The following is a 23,736-nucleotide window of genomic DNA, read 5'->3' on the forward strand; positions in this document are numbered from 1 at the left end:
TCAAAATTGTTCTGTATATTCCAGGTTATTCACAATTCCGTAAGACATTTAGAATGAGCTTGCCAATTTCTATTACAAAGCCAGCTGGGATTCTGATAGGAATTGCCTTGAATCTGGAGATCGATTTGATAGCGTTATATTGAATGCCTCTTCATTTCTTTATGTTTCCTTTAATGTTTTCAATAATGTATTATGGTTTTAGAATGTAAGTTTTCACAGACTTAATTTTGCATTTTCATTGCAAAATCACTTCATTTGCATTGTTCATTGCAAGTATATGAAAAAACAATTAATTTTTGTATATTGATCTTGTATCCTACAACTTCACTGAACTCATTTGTTAGTTTTTTTGCATGAATTCTCTAGGATTTTTAATATATAATTTGTCATATGCAAATAACAATAGTTTTACTTATTCTTTTTCAGTCTGGATGCCTTTTATTTCTTTTTCTTGCTTATTTGTCCTGGGTGGAACCCCTAGTACAATGTTGAATAGAAGTGATGTAGGGTAGACATCCTTACCTTTTTCCTGATCTTAGGAGGGAAAACATCCAGTCTGTTACCATTAAGTATGTATGATGTTAACTGTGGGTTGTTTTACGGATGCCTTTTATACCTAAGATTTTGTGTATGCGTGCCTTTTTTGATGTTAATATAAATAGTATTGTGTTTTTAATTTCAAATTCCAATTGTTTTTTACTGATAAAAATTGTTTTTACTGAAAGCGATGGATACTTTTTTGCTTGCCTTATAGCCTGTAACCTCGTTATTATGGCTTATTAGTTTTAGGAGGGTTTTTTTTTTTTTTGTCAATTCTTTGGCATTTTCTACATGATCATGTCATAAGTGATATACAGTTCTGTTTTTTCTTTTCCAATGTTCATATACTTTCTTGTCTTTTCTTGCCTTATTTTATTAGCTAGGACTTCCAGTATGATCTTGAATAGGAGTAAGGGAGGACTGCTTGTTCTATTCCTGCACTGAGGGGAAAAACATCTAGTTTCTCATCATTGAATATAATGTTTTCTGTAGATATTTTAATGAAGTTGAGAAAGTTCCCCTTTATTCCAAGTTTGCTGAGAGTTTTAAATCATAAAAGGGTGTTGGATTTTGTCAATTTTTTTTCCTGCATGTATTGATTTGATCGTGTGATTTTTTCTTCCTTAGATTTTTCTTCTCCCCATCCATTGATATGATGGGTTGCAGTAATAAATTTTTGAATGTTGAGCTACCCTTGCATACTTCAAATAAATCTCCTTGGTCATGGCATATAACTACTTTTATACATTGTTGTTTCAATTTGCTCATATTTTGCTGAGGGTTTTTGTATCTGTGTTCATGAGAGATAACCATTTGCATTATTTCTTCAGGTAATGTTTTTGTCTGGTTTTGCTATTAGGGTAACACTGGCCTTGTAAAAAGAGTTAGAAAGTGTTCCCTCTGCTTCTGAAGTGATTGTAGAGAAATAGTACTATTTCTTCCCTGAATATTTAGTAAGACTCAGCAGTGAAACCATATTGGCCTGGTGCTTTCTAGCTTGGAAGATTAATTATTGATTGTATTTTAAAAATAGATATAAGCCCATTAAGATCATATATTTCTTTTTGTGTGTTTGTCTGTTTGTGTGTTTCAAGGGATTGTTGCATTTCCTCTTTGCTATTAAATGTGTGGGTATAGGGTTGCTCATAATATTCCTTTATTATCCTTTTAATATCCCTGGGATAAGAAGCAACGAGTTCTCTTTCATTTTTGATATTAATAATTTATGTGTTCTCTCATTTTATGTTGGTTAGCCTAGCTAGAGTTTTGTCAATTTTACTGATCTTTTGAAGAACAGACTTGGTTTTATTAATTTTTCTATTGGCATTTTCTGCATGATCATTGATCATGGTTTCTAATTTCATTGATTCCTGCTCTAATTTCTATCATTTACTTTCTTCTGCTTGCTTCAGGCTCATATTGCTCTTCTTTCTCTAGTTTTAAAGTGGAAGCTCAGATTACTGATTTTAGATTTTTCTTCCTTTCCAATATATGCATTCAATGCCATGAATGTTATCCCAAGCACTGCTTTCACTGCATCACACACATTTCGGTAAGTTCTATTTTCATCCTCATTTAGTGAAACACATTTTAAAATTTATTTTGAGACTTATTTGACCCATGCTTTGTTTAAAAGTGTGCTGTTTAATCCACAAAGCCGTGGTTTCAGGCTGATGATTTCCAAAGGAACTATGGAACTGGGATAGTGGGGTGGTGGTTCGCTAGAAGGCAAGTTAAATACCATAAAGTTCACTGTTTTTACTGAGATCCATCTCTCTTTTTTTAAAAAAATAAAATAAATATTCTTCAGATTGTTGCAAGCCTCTAGTTAATAACCCGAGTCCTAAAATCTTGATGTAGACAAATTTTGCCTGTGGTCTTGCGGCTTTTAGGGAGGAAATAATTTTCAGAGGTCTTTAGTCCATTTTCATTGATATTCTGAACATTGTTTGATGTGCTTGTCATCCATAGCTCTTCTTTGGTGAAGTATCCATTCAAGATTTTGTCTATTTTAAAATTTGGTTGTTTATTTTATTTTGTTGAGTTTTAAATAAATTTTATTTTGGAACAATTTTACATTTATAGAGAAGTTGCAGAAGTAGTCCAGAGAGTTGCCATGTAACTCTCACCCAGTTTCTACTGTTGGTAATGTATTTCATTGCCTTGGCATATCTGTTAAAACTTAAGAAATCAACATTAGTTCATTATGATTAACTGAACTCCAGACTTACTCTGTATTTCTTAGTGTTGCTTTTTGAGGATTGTTTATGTATTCTAGATAGAAGTCTTTTGTCAGATGTGTGATTTGCAAGTCTTTTCTCCCAGTCTGTACTTTGTTTTTTTCCTTTTTTTATTTTTATTACTTTTATTTTTAAAATGTCAGCGAAAGTTATTTGGGTGCTGTCATTTTTTTGTTTCAGTCTTTGAATTTATCTTTGATGAATATAAATGTTTTAAATAAAATAGCAGCAACATATTATTCTAAAATATCTTGCTTGGTTTGACTTATTAAATAGTTTATGAAAAGTTTTATTTTATATTTATGTTGTTTTGACTTAAAAATACCAAGTGTATTAATCTCCTTTACAATTTAAGACTTAAGTCTTAAAATTCAGGATATAATTGTAGCACACTATTAATGCCCAAGGGCGATATACTTTTTATGGTGACCAATCAACTTAGTTTTATACCTGAGATTCTAAAATGTAGTTTAATAATGACTGAAACATCATGACTTGGCTATCAATGCGTGTAATTTATACCCCTTTGCAAGTTTAAAGGCATTGATCTCTAGTTATTCAGGCTTGGACATTTTCTCCTGCCCTACCGTCTTTGTGGTCCCAAGTGTCATGCCCCAGTAAATGCTTCCATGCTTGTTCCTGAACCCAAAGAAGTGATACCGAGTGTGACAGAGACTGAATGACTAAGGAAACTCTAGCTTCCTCCAGCCCCACACTTGGCTAAGCTGCAATCAGCTCTGCGTGAGGCTGGGCATGGAGCAGGTGTAGTCAACGTCCTCCTCTCTGTCTCGATTGTATCCTCATTTGGTGCTGCTCTCACGGACGCCCATCTTCCTCCCTCTGTCTGTTCCTATTTTCTTTCCAGGCTCCTGGCTGTCCTTTCTGTCATAGCACCCTCAGTGATTTTGATAATGTCAGCAAGAGCCGAAAGCTATTGCCCCTCTGTGATGGTTGGATAGGGAGCTGCATGAAATGCTGAGGGAATGGAAAAGAGAGTGGGGGCAGTCAAGTGTGGCAAGGGTGGCATTTGCCATAGGTACTGACCACTTGTGAGAGTATTTGTCGCTCTTCAGCATAGTGTAGGAATGAGCACTGGAGGGGAGGTCAAAGCCTGGAATTTTTAGCCGACACTGGATTTGACCAGCTACGTGCCTTAGAGTTGAGGGAGCAAGAGATCACTCTGTTTCTCCCTGGGCTCAGTTTTCTCATCTGTAAAATGGTGCTGGGGGTAATGTGCTGGGGCTGGATTACTTGATTCTTAAGGTCTTCCAGTTCTAATGGTCTAAGTAGGACAGTGTCCTTCAAACATTTTTTGCTCATGTACCTCTTAACAACTTTTTGAAAAACTGATTCAAGGCACATTTTAAAGTTGATATTTAAAATTTTACATCTTCTATTCAAATAGTTGCAAAGGATATGATTTCCAATACGTCATAAAAATTGGTAGTTTTAAAGAGAGAATTTAAAATAAAAAAAAGTATCCAATGGAATTTAAATGCCATACTCATATGAGACCCCCTTCATCCACTTAAGAAATCTACAAACAAATTCTTTTTATTCAACATTTAAAATTTTCCCTTTATCCATGATTTTATATTCTACTTTTCCCACAGGATTTTATATTAATGCACATATATTTTATGCTCGAAAACTTTTTATTGATCACTCTATCATACTTATCACAATAAGATTATGCCTTATAAATTCAAATTTTAAAATTTGTTTTCTTTTCTGTGACCATAAGGCTTTAAGGGCTAAAAAAAGTCTTCTGTAATAGATTGTAATGATAATTATTATTGGTACATAGTTGATCAAAATAAAAATTTTTAAAATCATGAATTTTTAGAATCATGCATTGTATAATGACATTTTAGGCATTGACGGACTGCTTATACAACTGTGGTCTCATGGAATTATAATGGAGTCAAAAAGTTCCTATCACCTAGTGAAATAACCATCTCGATGTTGTAGCACAATGCATTACTCACATGTTTGTGATGATGCTGGTTTTGACTAATCCACTGCACTGCCAGATGTATAAAACTAAAGCACAGGCTGGGCACGGTGGCTCACACCTATAATCCTAGCACTTTGGGAGGCCAAGGCGGGCAGATTGCCTGAGCTCAGGAGTTTGAGACCAGCCCGGGCAACATGGTGAAATCCCGTCTCTACTAAAAATACAAAAAATTAGTTGGGTGTGGCAGCATGCACCTGTAGTCCCAGCTACTCGGGAGAGTGAAGCAGGAGCATTGCTTGAGACCGGGAGGCAGAGGTTGCAGTGAGCCGAGATTGTGCCACTGCACTCCAACCTGGGCAACAGAGCAAGACTCTGTCTCCAAAAAAAAAAAAAAACAAAACAAACAAACAAAAAAAACAAAAGTAAAGCACATACAGTTATGTACAGTACGTAATACTTGATAATGATAATAAACAACTATGTTACTGGCTTATGTATGTATTATACTATACTTTTTATTGCTATTTTGGAGTGCACTCTTAAGTAGAAAGAGTAATAAGTAGAATTTTTTAAAAAGTTAAATGTAAAACAGCCTTAGGCAGGTCCTTCAGGAGGGATTCCAGAAGAAATCATTGTTATCACAGGAGATGACGCAGCTCCATGCATGTTATTGCCCCTGAAGACCTTCCAGTGGGATAAAATGCGGAGGTGGGAGACAGTGATATTGATCCTGGCCTGGTGTAGACTAGGTAAACTAACATGTGTTTGTGTCTTAGTTTCTAACAAAAAATGTTTAAAAGTAAAAAAACTTAAAATATTTTAAAATTATAAAAAGCTTATAGAATAAGAATGTGAAGAAAGAAAATGTTTTGGCTGGGTCGGTGACTCCCACCTGTAATCCCAGCACTTTGGGAGGCCAAGGTGGGTGGATCACCTGAGGTCAGGAGTTCGAGACCATCCTGGACAACTTGGCAAAACCCCGTCTCTACTAAAAATGCAAAAATCAGCTGGGCGTGGTGGCACGCAACTGTAATCCCAGCTACTTGGGAGGCTGAGGCAGGAGAATCGCTTGAACCCAGGAGGTGGAGGTTGCAGTGAGGTGAGATCACGACACTGTACTCTCCAGCTTGGGTGACAGAGGAGACTCTGTCTAAAAAAAAGAAAATGTTTTGTAGAGCTGTACAATGTGTGTTTTACACTAAGTGTTATTACAAAAGGGTCAAAAGTTGAAAAAATGAAAAGTTCATAAAGTAAAATGTTACAGTGTGCTTAGGTTAATTTATTTTTGAAGAAAACACATATTTTAAAATAAAGCCTAAATGCACAATGTTTATAAATTCTGCAGCAGTGTACAGAAATGTCCTAGACCTTCACATTCACTAATGACTCATTGATTGACCCAGAGCAACTCCCAGTCCTGCAAACTCCATTCATGGGAAGTGCTCTAGAGAAGTGTACTGTTTAAAAATCTTTCATACTGTAATTTTACTGTACCTTTTCAATGTTTAGACATACAAAAATTTACCAGTATGTTACAATCGCATGCAGTATTCAGTACACTAACATGCAGTAGAGGTTGGTAGCCTAGAAGAAATAGGCTGTACCATATAGCCTAGATGTGAAGTAGGCTATACATCTAGGTTTGTGTAACTACACTCTGTGATGTTCGTACAACAACAAAATCAACCAACAATGCCTTTCTCAGACCATATCCTTGGCGTTGATACATGACTGTATTAAATATACGTAATTTTCATTGGAAATACATGTGTTAATGAGATGATGAGGCATTTTCCTAATTATTTCATATATTTCTATATGAATATAACATTTATGCAATGAAGCAGAGTCCAACATCTGTATTATCACTACTCTTATTTTATAGATGTAAGCACTGAGAAAATATGTTCACACAAAAAATACACAGAAATGGAAATTTGCTATATCACCATCACTTGATCATTTGACTACCTTTTGAGTTATTTGTCAAAAATTATACACTAATTTATAATCAAGATTATTTTTAATTTTGTTAAGAGCAAAGAGTTGGGAACTGCCTGACATGGAAAAGGATCTGTTGTTCATTCATTAGAGCCTGATTCCCTATTTCAATTCCTGGGAGGTATACAAAAAAGGCTTTTACAATACTGTCAATTAACTGTTAATAATCCCAGCTATTCTTTTTCTTAGAGGCACCTTGTTTAACCAGACGTATTTTTTTAATTGTTGGAAAAGATCAATATGTTATTAATTTCCTTCTACTTTTATATAGTGCTTTTCTGTTATCATGTGCTTTGAATGTATTCTCATCAAAATCCTGGAACTATAGATTTGGTTTATTAAATATGTGAAAAATAACTTCCATATAATCTACTTGGCAAAGTCAATCCTCCCTGTAAAACCAATCAGACAAATAATTCTTATTTTCTCTTAAGATAAAAATCTGACATTGTTTTTTCAATTCAACCAAACACGTTAATAAGCATTTCAAGGACTATTATAAATACTACTGGCAAAAAATTATGGAACCCATCTTGTAGGATAGATGATAAAATCAGTCAAGTCAAGATTAAAATGATGCCGCACTAATGTGATTTATCCGTTTCACAATGTTAATAAGAACAAGATCATAAATCCATATGCAGTGCCTCTGCTCTGAATTTGTATAGGCCACTGTTATATGTATGTCAAAGGACTTTTGTAAACTAGGTCTGTTAAATATGGATACGTGCATGTATCAAACATTGTTTTTCTGCTTTGGAGAATAATTAAACAAAAGTCAAATATAAAGATGAGAAATAACTCCATCAATTTTATGAAACAGCATGATCAAAGTTTCCTTATATGGCAAGTGAAAGAGAGCAATATCCAATTGCTAAAAATGAATCAGTCTGGCAGTTATGCTATAGTTTTCTCTTTGGCTGATAGGAGGTGAAAAATGCTGAACGTTTGAATATCTGGGGTTCCTCTGATTTTTGGTGTAATGCCTCCCTTGGATGAAGGTGATGGGGAAGCCCCAGTGCCCCATGCCTGAGAGGACTCAGAGCAGGGGAGAGAACTCTTGGTACCTGATGGGGATGGCGCCAGATGCTGTCAACAATATCTGCGAGCAGCTCTGAGCAAGGGGGTTGTGGAGGATGGACCCTGACCTCTAGGGAGAGGTGGGTCTTCCCCTCCAGAAACTCCTCACCCAATTCGCTACATGATTTCCTCCTGCTCCTTGAATATTTTCTGAATATTTTCTTTCCTCAACAATTGCTTTAATTTTCCTATCCCATCTAACTCTGTTCACTTCAATCTGAACTTTCTGAGTCCCATTTGGGACTCAGTGACTGGTCAACTCCCCATGAACTTGGCCCAAAGCCCAGAACTAATTCTTCCTCCTACCCCTCCATTCCAGAAAGGGATTCATCCTACTTGGCAGGCTGTCTCCCAGAGGATTCAGCATCTTGGAGAACTCTTTGCTCCCAGACACCTATCTCCAGAAGGCACGAGTGTCCCCCACTCCTCCTGGGATCAGTCCAGTCACATGCTCTACAGCAGCCCTGGGTCACCCCTCCCTATTGCCTGCCTGCTTGCAGATTTACTTGACTCTGGATGCAAACTCACATTTGCATCCAGCCATTCCTCCTGCGGTGATGGTTTAACTGAGGGACAGGGAACCCTAATTTTTTAAAGTGTTGTTACATCCTGTCTATACCAGGCCTCCCCAAACTCCTCGGTGATTTCTAAGGTGTCAGGCTGCCGCAACCCTGCTAACAGTCTTGGAGGGGATTCCTAGAGACCTATGACACATAGTGGGGTGGGAGGATATTGGTGCCTTCGGACAGACCACGCAGCCCCCAGCCACCATCCCCTAGTGCTGGATGACTTTCCCTCCAGGGCTGTGTTGACTTTTAGACACGAAAGCCACTTGATCATTTATTCTTCCAATGTCATGCTCCATTCGAAGTGGTCCAGCCAAGCCTGATTGCTATCCCAGTGATATCTTTTACTCCACGGGGCACGTGTCCCACCCTGGAGTAACCTACTTCATCTTTTCTGCTCTTTCCAAAAGGCCATAACCTCAGCATGCAGGGTTTCTCTCTGCAGTGTTCACCTGCAAGGGACTGTTGAGTCCCTTAGGGGTCACCACTTCCAATGTACAGGGCTCTAGACAAATTCCACAGTGTCCCATGGTATGGGTTTAGGAGCTTTATTGGGAAGGAGAAATTGGAAATGAGCAAAGAAAAGGAGGGGATTCCCTGTCCCTGCTATTTAGTCCCTGGGGAGGTAGAGGGATTGGTGGCTTCCTTCCCTGATAGGCAGGGCTGGACTTTACAAGGCCCCAGGTGCCGGCCAGCTTGCAGGCCAGACAACCCCAGTAAACAACTGGCACATCAGAGCCAAATGCCAAGCCCCAAACAACCTGTCCCCCACAGGCAAGGCTGCTTTCTTACAGCTGCTCTATAAAATGACCCAGTTTCAGGCACAGCTCCTCCCCTGGAGGGTAGACATGGGCTGCCTGACCAGTGAATCCCCAGGCCACCACCCACAGGAGCCTGGGAGCCTGGCTCCGCTTCCCTTACTGGCTCAGGCCTTGTGAATATTCTCCTCTCCACAAAAGCTTATTCCTTAATCTGTACCAAGTAACACGGTGGAGTTCATGGAAAGCATGGTGGCTGGCAGGTGGAGGTGTAGCTGCAAAGCATCCACCTTGTCAGGTGATTGCCTTTGTTTAAATATGTGGAAGAGGCGGGTTGTAAAATTCCCTCTGTCTGCCTGCATTGTCTACTTTGCTCTAAGAAGATTCTCCCTTAAGAGCAATGACAATAGCCTGGGGACAGGAGAGGCAAAGTCTTTGACAATAGCCTGGGGAAAGGGGAGGCAAAGTCTTTGACAATAGCCTGGGGACAGGAGAGGCAAAGTCTTTAAACAAAAATTGTTATTACTCACTACTGCTCTCTACTCTTACCTAATTCGAAACATCCCATGGAGGCTGCGTGCCTAACACTCCTGCACCCCAACAGGAAAATAAGTAAGCAGGAAAGCCGAGAGCCCCAAGGATCTGATGCTGCAGTGACTCACTGAGGGACTTTCCCCTGCTGGGCTCTCTGGAGGCTTTTATACCTTCTACAATGCCTCGTAGTGAGAATAGGATGGGCATGCTTTTTACCTTTCTTTTGTCAAGTGGACAAAGGGTTGGTGAGGAAGGGTGTCATTCTTTGGCAGATCAGCTTTAGTACAGATTACACAGAGGCTGAGTGTTGGGTGATGATTCCTTTAAGCTCATCCATGTCCAGGTATCCCTTAAAAAGTCTCCACCAACCCCTAGAGATGTACCTTCCGTAGTTTGAGGACCACTGACCGGTCTAGGAATCTAGGATTCCAAGGTGTCAGGCTCAGGCTAGAGTGCCCTGGGGCCTGCCTGGAAGCTGATAGCCTCCTTGGAACAGTTGCTGGAGACAGCATCTTTATAGAGAGGCTTTTGTGGGTAATGGAGGTTTTCTTCTTCCCACGGATATGCAAACAGCTGCAGGAGTTAGCCAATACTATCTTTTCTATCTTCCACTGTTACTGCTGCTATTACGGCTTTCTCCCATTTATCCTCTGGCTACAGGGTCTCCTAGTAGGTCTTCTAACACACCAGGCACACTCTGTCCTCAGGGCCTTCTGGCTGTTCCCTCTGCTGTAATTCTGATTCAGATAGCTGCATGGCCTACTGCTTCATCTGCAATTCTGTTCTCCAGGAGGCCTGTCCTGACTCGTCTACTCAAAGTTGTAACTACATGTTTCTCTCTACCTCCTCTCTATCTCTCATGCCCTCCCTTATTTCCCCTATGGAACCTATGATCTCCTAAAACATTGATTTGTGTATTTACCTTTGATGTTTTTGTTTTACTCTACGACCTCTTACTCCCTGGAACAGAAATTCTTTGAGGGCAAGGATCATTGTCTGCTTTGTTCACTGATATACACTAAATGCCTAGAAGGGAGCTGGTGCATGGTTGGTGTGCAGTAAATATTTGCTAATGAAGGAATAAATAAACAGATTCATTTCTTGAAAAAAAGAATTTCAACTTTCACAGCTTAGCTGATCCACATGAACTCTCCTTAAAAAACATGTAAGCGCCAGCGGCGTGGGGCCTCCAAGGCCTGAATCCCAGCACTTTGGAGGCCAAGACGGCGATCACGGAGGTCAGGAGATGAGACCATCCCTGGCTTAACACGGTGAAACCCACGTCTCTTTGACTAAAAACTACAAAAAACTAGCCGGTCGCGAGGTGGCAGCGCCTGTAGTCCCAGCTACCCGGGAGGCTGAGGGCAGGAGAAGCCGTTGGGAACCTGGAGGAGGCGGAGCTGCAGTGAGCTGAGATCTGAGCCACAGGCACTCCGCCGGGTGGGCAGAGCCAAGACTCCATCTCAAAAAAAAAAAAAAAAAAAAAAAAGAAAACAACACGTAACTGCGAGCGGCGTGGTTCACGCCTGTCACCCAGCAACCTTTGGGAGGCCCAAGGCAGGCAGATCACGAGGGTCAGGGAGATGAGTACCAGTCGTGGTAACACGGTGAAACCCGTCTCTACTACATAATCCAAAAAAAAAAAAAAAAAAAAGAATTAGCCGCATGATGGCTGGCGCCTGTAAGTCCCAGCTACTGGGAGGCTTGAGGCAGAAGAATGGCGTGAACCGCGGGAGGCAAAGGCTTGCAGTGAGTCGAGATCGCGACCCACTCACTCCACCACTCCAGCCTGGAGGGACAGAGCAAGACTCCGTCTCAAAAAAAAAAAAAAAAAAAAAAAAAAAAAAAAAAAGAAAAAACAGCCATAGCACCAAGATTATACCTGTAGCTCTGAGATGTGGCCAGTTTGTCCCTTTTTCTTCTCCTCCTCCCTCTGGTCTTCCTGCTCCTTCTCTCCTCTTCGGCTGCCTCTTTTTGCTTCTTTCTCTTTCTTCTTGCTTCTTCCCCCTTTCCCTCTCCCTTCCTCCCCTCCCCTCTCCTTCCGGTATACATGATCCTGACTGACTCTTTAGTCTCATCTCTGGCCCTTTTTGATGAAGCCCAGAGCCTGCAAACCAAAGGCCAGGGGGCCAAAGTTGGCATGCAGACATGTTTTTTAAGACCTACAAAATATTTACCTTCACAGTGGTTAAAATGAATACAAATGCATCACCAATCTTTGGAAAAAAGTATATATTTTATATATGTATATATAAATTTTTAGAAACAGGGTCTCTTTCTGTCACCCAGACTGGAGTGCAGTGGCATGATTACAGCTCACTGCAGCCTCAGACTCCTGGGCTCAAGTGATCCTCCCACTTAATTCTCCCAACTATTTGGGACTACAGGCAAGTGCCAATATGGAATATTTCAAAGATATTTAAACTTCAAAACTATCGAAGATATCAACATCTTCTTCTGTCTTCTGAAAAATCAGATTTGCTAACATTGGGCCACATCGCCGATTGGCAGAAGCTAAGCACCAGCTGCCCCATAGGGCACCGTCTCCATCACCTCCTACTGTGTCCCCGCCACTGGCACCAAGACTAGCAGTGTTTTTGCTGAGCTGTGGCTCCTTCCATAGCCTGCTTTATGTACTCTGTGATTTGTACCCATCTGGCCTCTATAGAAATTTGAGTTTCTAGCCCTTGGTTTTAAAGACAGTAAAGAGATCTGAAGTTTCCAGAATTTGTCCTGTGATCTTTTTTGTTTCCAGGCTTTTGCCAATGCTGGCTTTCAACCTGGAATATTCACTTTCCCCTCTTGACCTGGTCATCTTCTACTCATGACCTTAGATGGCACTTCCTGTAGGAAGCATGTTTTGGTTTTCCAATATAGGGTTAAGTGCCCTTCCTTGTAACAATACAGGAAGTTCTCTTTCTCTCATTCTGCTGTGAAGTCATCTCTATCACTTTGTATTATAATTTCTTACCTTCTTCCCTACTAGATTTAGAACATTTTAAAGGTAGGGACATGTCTTGTTCATCTTAAGTCCAGGAGTTGGCAAATTATAGCCCACAGGTGAAACCTAACCTGCAGCCTGTTTGTGTACAGCCCTAACGCTAAGAGCGGTTTCTACATTTTTAGAGCATGGTAAGAACAAAACAGTATGTGAGAGACAGCCTATGTGGCCTACAATGCCTAAAATATTCACTCTTATAGTCTTTACAGAAAAAGTTTGTTGATCCCTATTCTAGCCTTCCATGTGGCACAAAGTAAGTATTGAATAAATATGAAATGAATAAAAAGCTGTTGCCTTATACCTGGCATTCCAACTAATGCACATGTACTGGAGATTCTAAATTGAGTGGAGAGATAAAGACATTGTATAAAAGCTTATCATGTGTGGTTACTTAACCTCATCATTTTACTCACTCCAGGGGGAACACTCCCCCTGCCCTCCCCACTGCATGATGCTGCTCACACATTACATATATATAATACATGTTTACATTGCAATAACACATTATAACAGTATATTAATTATATATTATATAATATATATCATTTAAATAATATAAATATTATACTTACATAATATATTTAGATAATAATAATTTATTATTATTTTCTATTTCACAAACACCCAGATCTTCCAAATTTGTTCTAGCCACAGAACCTTTGCGTTTTCCCTCTGCATGGAGTGTTTTTCCCCCAGATTCCTGCACAGCTGGCTTCTCTTCAACACTCAGGTCACTGCTCAAATATCACATCTTCAGAGACACTTCCTTCTCTTTACCTCATTACTCTGTTTTATCTTCTTCATAGCACAGTTCACCATCTGAAGTTATCTTATTTCTTTGTATACTTATTTATGGTCTGTCTTTCTCCACAAATGATGTAAGCTTTATGAAGGCAGGCATGTGGTCTGTTTTCCTTACTTTCTGTATCCTCACCATTTAGAACTGTGCTTGGTGTATGACAGGTTCTCAAACACATTCTTTAAATAAATGCAGTGAGATAGAAACTAAGTGCATGATGTTCACATCAGCTTCTTTCTTGCACAGCTATTCAATTCAAGTACTAAATCTGAGAGCCGAACCTCTGATTCAAGAAAAGTGAAAACTTTACACACTTAAAGTCTATTGTGCTACAGTTGGGCTGATCGTGGTGTGACACCTCACTGGGAAAAACAAGCTTCTTTGAGAAGCCTGCAGGTGCGGGTACAAGGCCATGTCCCACTTGGCAGGAAATCCTGGGAGCCCATGCTACAAAAAAGCAGGAATGAGGTTCTGCAGGAAAGCTCTGAATTAATGAGCATCACTGGCTGGCAGGCTTTCAGTTCACTCTCAGCCCAAATATCAAACCCGCCAGTGGATAAATGGCTTTAAATTAAAGGAAAAGGGCTGGTCATGTTTGCTTGCCAGCTAGTGCATGAAACATTTTCAGGACCCTTAAAGGCATCAAGGACTATTTGTTTATTGACGTAGCTCCCTCTAGGGCTGACTCCAATTTAAACTCTGGATCTCTTTGTTAAAACATGAAAATGATTCTGCATAATCGAAAGCTCTATCATTCTCATTGTTCTCCAGAAACACATCTCTGAGAAAAACATTTTTTAACAGAAAATCTGTAAAGATGGGTAAGAATATATAAAATCTGACTTCAAGAAATAAATAGTTACAGTGAATTGATGCCAACTTCACTGCCTTTTGAATATTTAGTGCAAAAGAGAGTATGTCTTGGTCAGGAAAACACTCCATCACTTGATTTCACTTTCAACTGATTTTGTGTCATTAATGCTTCTATTTGTCTGAATAAATCAGCAACTGTTCTCTTGAACACTTAGCTAGAGATTGCCTCCTTAGGGTGGAACCCAGCCACATAAATAAACATTAACCTTTCTGGATATATTCATGGGATTTGATATAATGACGTGGCACCCTCAGACACAGAGATGTCCAGAAGCATTTTGTGAGTGAAAATTAAACAAGAATTCATAGGTAGCTGTAGACAAATCTTTTATGCAGGGCAGACACTTAACTGGTATCTAGCCCTTTCAGAACTGGATGAAGTGTGGAAGGGAATGTCTATGAACAGCTAAGATCAGTGTTACCAAGACTAAGCCTGAGCGACATGGCCTGAAACCAACCATAGGAGAAGCCTCCGTCAGAACTGGTCTGTTTCCTCTAGGCTTACAAGAAACTTTCATTCCACCAATTTTTATGGCGGTTATATATTCCCAGCACTAGACCAGGATCTGGGATAGAGATGCAGTCTCTGTACTCTGGGGTCTTACTAAAGGGACAAGTGTGGGAAGTACCGTGCTGAGTTGTAGGTGATGGGCACAAGAACTGAGGTCCAGTTCCTGGCTTCTTTGGTTTCTTTTTTCCTTCAAGAAGGACATTGGTCTCCTGGCCTTTCTGACTTGCACTTCAGACCTCCTGAAAGCCACTCCTTCGTTCCTATACTCAATAGGGGAGGAGGCTAAACCCATGGACACAGAGATAAGTGGGCGGTTACTGCCCTATGGGAATGGCAGCCTAGTGGTGAAAAGAGGCAACTTGGCAAATAATTATGAGTGTTTCCTCCCTCATAAATGAGGTTACTAGATGCCCTTGAGGAAGGGAGTCAGCCCTAACACCAGTTTCTACTGTGTTGTGTCTGTAACTCTTGAGGTGCCTCAAAAATTCATATTTGTAGGCCTCATCCACAGGCCATGATTCAGTAGCTTGAGAAGAAGTTGAGAAATGTGTATTGTTAACAGTGTATCCTAGTGATTCCAGCATATGGTGAGGTCTAGAAAGGGGACAGTAGACAAGTGGCGCTAGCAGAGGTGTTTCATAGGTGAAGGCTATTGGTCCTCTAAGACTTCAGAGGCATTAGGTTTATACCAGGTCTAGTTTGGATGAAGGAAGGTTATTCCAGGCATATAGGATCACATGGTACAACTCATGGGGTGATGAATGTCAGGGGCGTTGAGGGAACTGGGAAAGGCAGGTGTGGAAAAAGGAGTGACAAAAGCTGAAGTTGGGCAGGAGAGAAGGGGGCTGACTAAGAAGATATTTAGTAAAGGGTTAAGAAGCTTGGCATGAATTCTATAGGAAAGAGTGGCATGGTCCCAGCAGAGTTCAGGAACACAGTGCTGGTGGCAAGATGGCAAGGGTCTAGAGTAGCAGGACTAGAGGCAGAGAAACTGTCTTAGTTATCAATTGCTGTATAATAAATTACCCCAAAACATAGTGGTTTTATACAATAACATTTTATTTGCTCCTCACTTGCTGTGGGTCAGGGATCCAGGCAGGGTAGGACTGGAAAGTTCTGCTCTGCATGGTTTGGCTATGGCTTAGCTGGTGGTTGGGCTGGACTGGAAGGTCTGAGAAAGCCCCATCCTTCTGCCTGGCACCCTGGTGCTCCTCTGCATGGCCTCTCTCTCTCTCTAGTGGGAAAGGAGTTACTTAGGATTCTTCATGGAATGGTGGTTTGGGGGCAGTTGAACTTATTATACAGGGCCTGGCTTCCAGGAGGGAGCATTCCAAGTGCAAAGGCAGATGTCTTACGGCCAGCCTTGGAAGTTACTTCCACATTACAACCATGCTGCTTTCATGGGTTGAAATAGGTCACAGGGTCAGCTCAGACTCAAGAAGAAGGGAAATAGACTCCACCTCTTGATGTGGGGGAGGCAAGGTCATATTGCATAAGACCTGGGGGATGGAGACATTGGCACAGCTTCCTTGGTAAACACCATCTACCATAGGACTAACTGGAATATTCTGATCTCTTAGACAAGAGATAAAGAGGCCTAAAGCATGGCAGTAGCAACAGTGATAGAAAGGGATGCCCCTGGGAGATGTTTTAGAAGTAGAATTACATGGCCAGACTCAGTGGCTCACGCCTGTAATCCCAGCACTTTGAGAGGCCGAGGCAGGTGGATCACCTGAGATCAGGAGTTTGAGACTAGCCTGACCAATATGGAGAAACCCTGTCTCTACTAAAAATACAAAAAAAAAAAAAAAAAAAAAAAAAAAAAAAAAAAAAAAAAAAAAAAATCAGCCAGGTGTGGTGGTGCATGTCCGTAATCCCAGCTACTCGGGAGGCTGAGGCTGGAGAATTGCTTGAACCCAGTAGGTGGAGGTTGTGGTGAGCCGAGATGGTGCCATTGCACTCTAGCCTGGGCAACAAGAGTGAAACTCCATCTCAAAAAAAAAAAAAAAAAAAAGAAGTATAATTACATTACATAACCTGCTTCCTGATTGGACTTGAGGAAGAGGATGGAAGGGTCAAGATTGATTCCTAAGTTTCTGGTTGGCCTAAGTGACACCATCCACTGAGAAAAGGAGAGGTCCAGGGCAGTTTGATGAGTGTGAGTGTGGCCAAAGCTGAGGTTGGTTTGTGACATGCTGAATTTGAGACCCCTCTGCATGGAGAAGTTGAATAGGCATTGGAGCTCAGGAGAGAGATGTAGCTTAAAGACGCAACAAGTCCCTGGCATTGAAGCCTTAGGAATGGATAAGTCGACATACCTAGTTTGACTACATTCCCTCTCACAGTCAGGCGTTACTAACGTGACAGTATTAAACGATGAGGCCTTTAGGGGGTGATTAGCCCATGAGTGTTTCTCCCTCATAAATGAGATTACTAGATGCCCTTGAGGAAGGCAGTTAGCGCTCTTCTGCTTTCTGCCATGTGAGGATGCAGTAAGAAAGCCCATACCAGATGCCAGCACCTTCATTTTGAACTTCCTAGCTTCCAGAACTCAAAGAGAACAAATTTCTGTTCTTTATGAGTTACTCAGTCTCAGGTATCCTGCTATGGAAGCGCAAATGAACTAACACAGGTGCATCCTCTTATTTTCATTTACAGATGAGCAATGCAACCTTTAGAGGCTCAGAACATTGCCCAGGGTGAGAGCTGGCAAGTAGTGAGTCAGGATTTGAACCAGCCTTACTCCACAGCCCATTCTCTCAAGGATTACCTTACCTTGCTCTCAGCAGGCAGTCCCTGAGCCCTTGTGATCTTGCTGTAAGGGGAAGCCAAGACCCTTAAAACATTAGCTTATGACAGCAGCTCCAGATGGAACTCTGGTTGTAATCACAAGCTGAGCCCCAACCCTTGTCACACATTGAGCCCTGACCCTGATCCATACTGAACCCCAGTCCTGGTCACACACTGAGCCCTAACCCTGGTAATACAGTGAGCCCTGTGCTGTTATTGCAGCATGAAACAGACTAACACACTACATTTTCCTTTTATATCTTCATCCACTTTATTAGTGTCAAGAGCAGCTTAAACCTTTTGATTGGATATATCTTTTCTAAACACAAAATGAATGTAAAACACATCCCGGTTGGGGCCAAATGACAGACACAAGCCAAAACACAAACCAAAGAAGGAAGACGAGCAAATCTCCTCCTCAAAGTGAATCAGAAGGCATCTGATTTTGCCCTCCCCCTGCTGTGGCTTCGCGGAAGTGGTTTGTTTGCAATTAATCATCATGTCTATTCGCCCTTCTCCCATCCCGAAGAGCAAAATCAGAAGTATGAATCAGGTCTCAACTTAGCAATTGGGAAAAACACTGTAGAGGCTATATTTTAAAACATTTTAAAAATATCTCCTCAGAGATGGCTTCCAAGGGGAGAAACTCACTTAAAACATACGTAATGGGAACATTTTCTTTCGAGAGTTTTGTGTATTCATTTTACACAAAATGTAAAAGTTTAAGTTCCTGTATGTAATTTTATTTTGTAAATTTTATTTATTTTCTAAGTCTGATTTTAAAGAATCAACTTCTACTCTTAGATTGTAGGAAGACTATGTCCAGAAACTATCTATGACTAAAGTATCTTTACCAATGTAACCATACAAAAAGGAGGAAAATTCTTGAAGTCCCCTAGTCTGAAAAGTGCTAACAGTTTTGAAGACTGTGTTTTTTCAAGTGATACTTAGTTCATAGAATAGACATATAAAAAATGAAACAAAACATAAGACTTGTCTTGTAGTTGAATCTCAGTACTTTGATACCTTACATGTACAAGGCTTTTATGATAAAATGGAAATATTCTATTCTGCGGAAAAGCAAACGTTGGTTAAAAGATATATTTATTTAATGTCATAAAGTGCCAGCCAAGCTTTCGGTGAAGATAGCAGGATGAATCCAGGTCATAGAAACTTCCTATTACCTGAACACAAAAATAAAAAATAGTAAAATAATAAAAAAGGAAAGCAGGAAGGGATACCATTTCATGTCCTAAGTTTAAAAATGGGGTGCTAAGAAGGAAATCAACCTTACTGGAAAGATTCCATGTGGGTCTTAACATGGCCTCTACCCCACCTCAAAGCTACATTGGGGAAAGAAGATGGACTTGTTAACACATCTTGAGAATTTCCCCTTAAATCCTAAATTTCAGAAGAAATACACTAGGGAGGTGAGTGAGCTATTTGGAGGAAACATAAAGGAAAATCCCCAAGAGAAAAAGCTTCAGTTTCAGTCATTGCAGCATCCTAGGATGGCATCTAATGCAGAGAAAAAATATAGGAATATTGATTTTTTCAAGGCTCTTTGCTGAACTTAGAGATCTAATAAAGCATTTTTAGTTAAGAGTAACAAACCCAGGATATTTTATATAACATGTGAATGGGGAGTTCTGTCTTTCTCCCCCTCTTTCCAAATTCTGTGGTTATAGAAATAATAGGTCATATTACTCCAAGTCCCCAGACTATTGCTGGAAAGGGAAGATAAACAGGTATAATATTAAGGTAAACATGGTGCCAAAGAGAACTCATCTGTACTAAACTATAGCAAGGAAAAGGTGTGGATGGAAGTGCCCACATAAGCCTGAGCAAAATGAAAAGAAACATCATAGTAATTATTCAAACGCACTGTTTCATCGTCTTTAAAATGGAGCAAATAATTGTATCTGCCTAATAGGGTTATGTTATAAGAATTAGAGGATTAACATACGGAAATTGCAGAGAACAGAGTCTGGCACACAGAACAATTCTGTAACTGTTAACAAGAAAAATAATGGTTTTATTAAAATAGTACAGGAAAAGGTAAGATCAATCTAGCACACTAAAGACTGATAAACAGTCTGCAAAAGAGGACAACTTACAGGAAAGATTACCTGACAGTATTTTACTCTAAAGAGCTTAATAAAACTATGAATTTTATTAAACAAGTGTTTGACAACAGATTTAAAAAGAAAACAGAATAAGAAGAAAAGAGGAATGCAGAGAACCAAAAACACCCAATGCGTTACATAATTTATAACTCAATTAGAATTTTCAAGGATTAGAATGGCCATAGCTGAAAATTGAATTGCTAACATAGAAGAAAGGCTCAATTGAGTGCTGAGAATAATCAAGAGAGAAAAGCAGTTCAAGAAGGACTAATAGATATAAGTGATTAATAAAGATGATCCAACATCATCCAATAAAATAAATTATGTGCAAGAAACTATAGAATAAATGACATAGAAACAAGTGACACCAAAAAAAATAGCCAAAGTTGTGATAGAATAAATTTTTCCTTGAAATGAATACAAATCTAATATGCGTATTGAAACAACCCACCATGTTTCAGGAAATATTGACAAAATGATATAGCGTGCTGATGCAGAACATTAGAATTTACTAAACACAAGTTGTTAAATAATTAATTTATTTTTTTACTTTGAAGTTCAGGAGTACATGTGCAGGTTTGTTACATAGGTAAACTTGTGTCGCAGAGGTTTGTTGTACAGATTATTTCATCTTCCAGGTATTAACCCTAGTACCCATTAGTTATTTTTCCTGATCCTCTCCCTCCTCCCACCCTCCACCCTTCAATAGGTCCCAGTGTGTGTTGTTCCCCTGTATGTGTCCATGTGTTCTCATCATTTAGCTCCCACTTGTCAGTGAGAACATTCAGCATTTGGTTTTCTGTTCCTGTGTTAGTTTGCTAAGGATAATGGCCTCCAGCTCCATCCATGTTTCTGCAAAGGGCATGGTCTCATTCTTTTTATGGCTGCATAGTATTCCATGGTGTATAGGTACCACATTTTGTTTATCCAGTCTATCGTTGATAGGCATTTAGGTTGATTCTATATCTTTGTGATTGTGAGTAGTGTTGCAGTGAACATTGGCATCTGTGTGTCTTTATAATAGAACAATTTATATTCCTTTGTGTATATACTCAGCAATGGGATTGCTGGGTAGAATGGTATTTCTGTCTTTAGGTCTTTGAAGAATCACTACACTGTCCTTCACAATGGCTGAACTAATTTACACTCCCACCAGCAGTGTGTGAGCATTCCTTTTTCTTCCTACCCTCCTCGCCAGCATCTGTTATTTTTTGACTTTTTAGTAATAGCCATTCTGACTGGTGTAAGGTGGAATCTCATTGTGGTTTTGATTTGCATTTCTCTAGTGATCAATGATGTTGAACTTTTTTTCATATGATTTTCGGTGCATATATGTCTTGTAAACCTTTTTAAAAAGAAGAAAGATCTCTTCAAGTACCTAGGCAGAAAAATCAAGATACCTACAAATGAACAAAATCTCATTGACCTAATACTTTTTCATAGCAATATTCAATGCCAGAACACAATGGAACAATGTCTAAAGTTCAAGGGAAAAGAGGGTTTGACCTGATAATTTTCTACCAATTTAATCATCTCTCAAATATGAAGACCATGTGAGGGAAATACTCCAATGAGAATTATAGTATGTATGAGCTTTACTTGGGAGAAAACAAGAACATGAATACCTACTGTTCAGCTGTAAAATCAAGGCTGTCATTGATTTCTCCAATTCACAAAAGAAGAGTTCACTATGTAAGGACTAGAGGATCATTTAGAGTTGAAGCCAAGGAGCAATATCTATAAGGTGTTGAGCAGAAGAAAATGTGACATGTGAGTAGTGTATGTAGTTAAGATATCTTTTGAGTATCTGAGCGAAGGTCTTTTTTAGACATAATGTGAGTAAAGCATATGTTAGCAAAACAACCTAACTGACAATGAAATCTAGCCAACCAAGAAATTAAACACCCCTCCCTCCTGAGGAATGAAAAAGTTTAAAAAAAAAAAAAAACCCAACACACTGGTAGTCCTTTTATTGTGGGAGTTATACTTATAGAACCAAATCCAAGATTTATAAACATTGGGAAGTAAAAATTATTAACAAAATCTAAATTTTGTTAGGAGTGAAGAAGGATGAGAATATTAATTACTAATGTAGCAGCATGTTAATACCGAACTTTTCCTGTCTGGGTATCTGGAGAGGTTCCTAAGGCTAAGGATAAAACACTAGGTGCCACCTTTCCCCATGTTTCAAAGTTTGGTGCTGGACTACATTTGCAGAACTCTTGGAGGGAATGGCTAAAAATATTCTTATATTAAGAATATAAGAGGCTGAATGTGGCGGCTCACGCCTATAGTCCCAGCACTTTGGGAGGCTAAGGCAGGTGGAACACCTGAGGTCAGAAATTCAAGACCAGCCTGACCAATATGGTGAAACCCTGTCTCTACTAAAAATACAAAAATTAGCTGGGCAAGGTGGCACGTACCTGTAGTCCCAGCTACTTGGGAGGCTGAGACAGGAGAATCTCTTGAACCCAGGAGGCGGAAGTTGCAATGAGCTGAGATTGCACCACTGCACTCCAGCCTGGGCGACAGTGAGACCCTGTCTCAAAAAGCAGTAGCTGCAACACTAGAAAGATGGCGGAGCAAGAGCAAAGAAAAATCTCTTTGGTTCCAGAAAATCTCCTGAAAAGGGGAAGGCTTATCAAGCCCTCAAAGCCACCCAGGCAAAGCAGCCACTTTTGGCAAAGAAGGAGCAGAGGAAAGGAAAAGGGTTCAGGTTTAAGCGACTGGAATCATTCCTACATGATTTCTGGCAGCAGAAACATGACAAGGTGCATCTCAGATGACTAGAAGTGAAACCTCATGCCTTGGAATTGCCAGATAAACATTCCTTGGCTTTGTTGTACGCATTGAAAGGCTTGATGGTGTGAACTTACTGGTGCAGAGAACCATCGCAAGACTGCCTGAAGAAAATTTTTACTGGTGTCTTTGTAAAAGTCACTTCCCAGAACCTAAAAATGCTGCGTATAGTGGAACCTTATGTGACCTGGGGATTTTCAAATCTGATGTCTGTCCTGGAACTCATTTTGAAATGCGGACAAGCGAAGGTCAAGAATAAGACCCTCCCTCTGACAGACAAAACAGTGATTGAGGAGCACCCAGGGAAGTCTGGTGTCATTTGCTTGGAAGATCTCATTCATGAAATTGCCTTCCCAGGGAAGCATTTCCAGGAGATCTCATGGTTCTTGTGCCCTTTCCATCTCTCAGTGACCCATCATGGTACCAACAATAGAGTGGGCTTCCTCAAGGAGTGGGCATACCTGGCTATCGGGGTGAACGCATCAATCAGTTCATCTGCCTGCTTAACTAGACCCAGGTGCCAAACTGCAGTAAATTTCTATCAATGAAGTGGAAGCATGTGTTTCTGTTTTTTTGTTTGGAATTTTTACTGAGTATCTTTAGAGAAAATTATTTCCTACTTTATCTTCAAAAACTGGAAAGGAAGCGTCAAAGAAAAGATAGTAGTTTATGTTCATGGCAAGCACCTCTCATCACAATCCAGTTCCAAGGAAAAATTCCAGCATTTTCTACATTGGCTGCCATCTCGTCTGAAATCAGCACATTCCATGAAGTAAGGAGTCCTGCTTTTGTGTGTCTTCTATCCTAGGGTTTAATGTTGGTAAATGCGTAACTCTAGCAGTTGTACAAGGCTCCCTAAGACTCCTGCAGTGGTCGACCAAGCCCAGGGACATAATTGAATCTGGAGATTCCTGGGGCCTTGTTTTGAAAAAGACTTGAAATACACATAGGAAGAAAGGCACAAAAACAAATACTTACTTGTCTCTGAAATAAAAGAAAGAAGAAAGGAAGAAAGAAGAAAGAAAAAAGAAAGAAAGAAAGAAAGAAAGAAAGAAAGAAAGAAAGAAAGAAAGAAAGAAAAATACTTTCTGCTCTCTTGATTTTTCTCTTTAATAGCCTAATTAGTGACATTTGAGTGTATTTGCAATGAAGAAACTAGAG

The 23,736-nt window shown here is 39.9% G+C and overlaps 1 pseudogene; it reads left to right on the forward strand.

The window, feature by feature from the left end:
• Positions 1-22,335: 22,335 nt before the first annotated feature.
• On the forward strand, positions 22,336-23,086 carry LOC108538631 (60S ribosomal protein L7-like 1 pseudogene; annotated as a pseudogene).
• The last annotated feature ends 650 nt before the right edge of the window (positions 23,087-23,736 follow it).

This window comes from Rhinopithecus bieti, unplaced genomic scaffold, assembly GCF_001698545.2.
Source record: "Rhinopithecus bieti isolate Rb0 unplaced genomic scaffold, ASM169854v2 scaffold_15087, whole genome shotgun sequence".
Classification (NCBI taxonomy): Eukaryota; Metazoa; Chordata; class Mammalia; order Primates; family Cercopithecidae; genus Rhinopithecus; species Rhinopithecus bieti.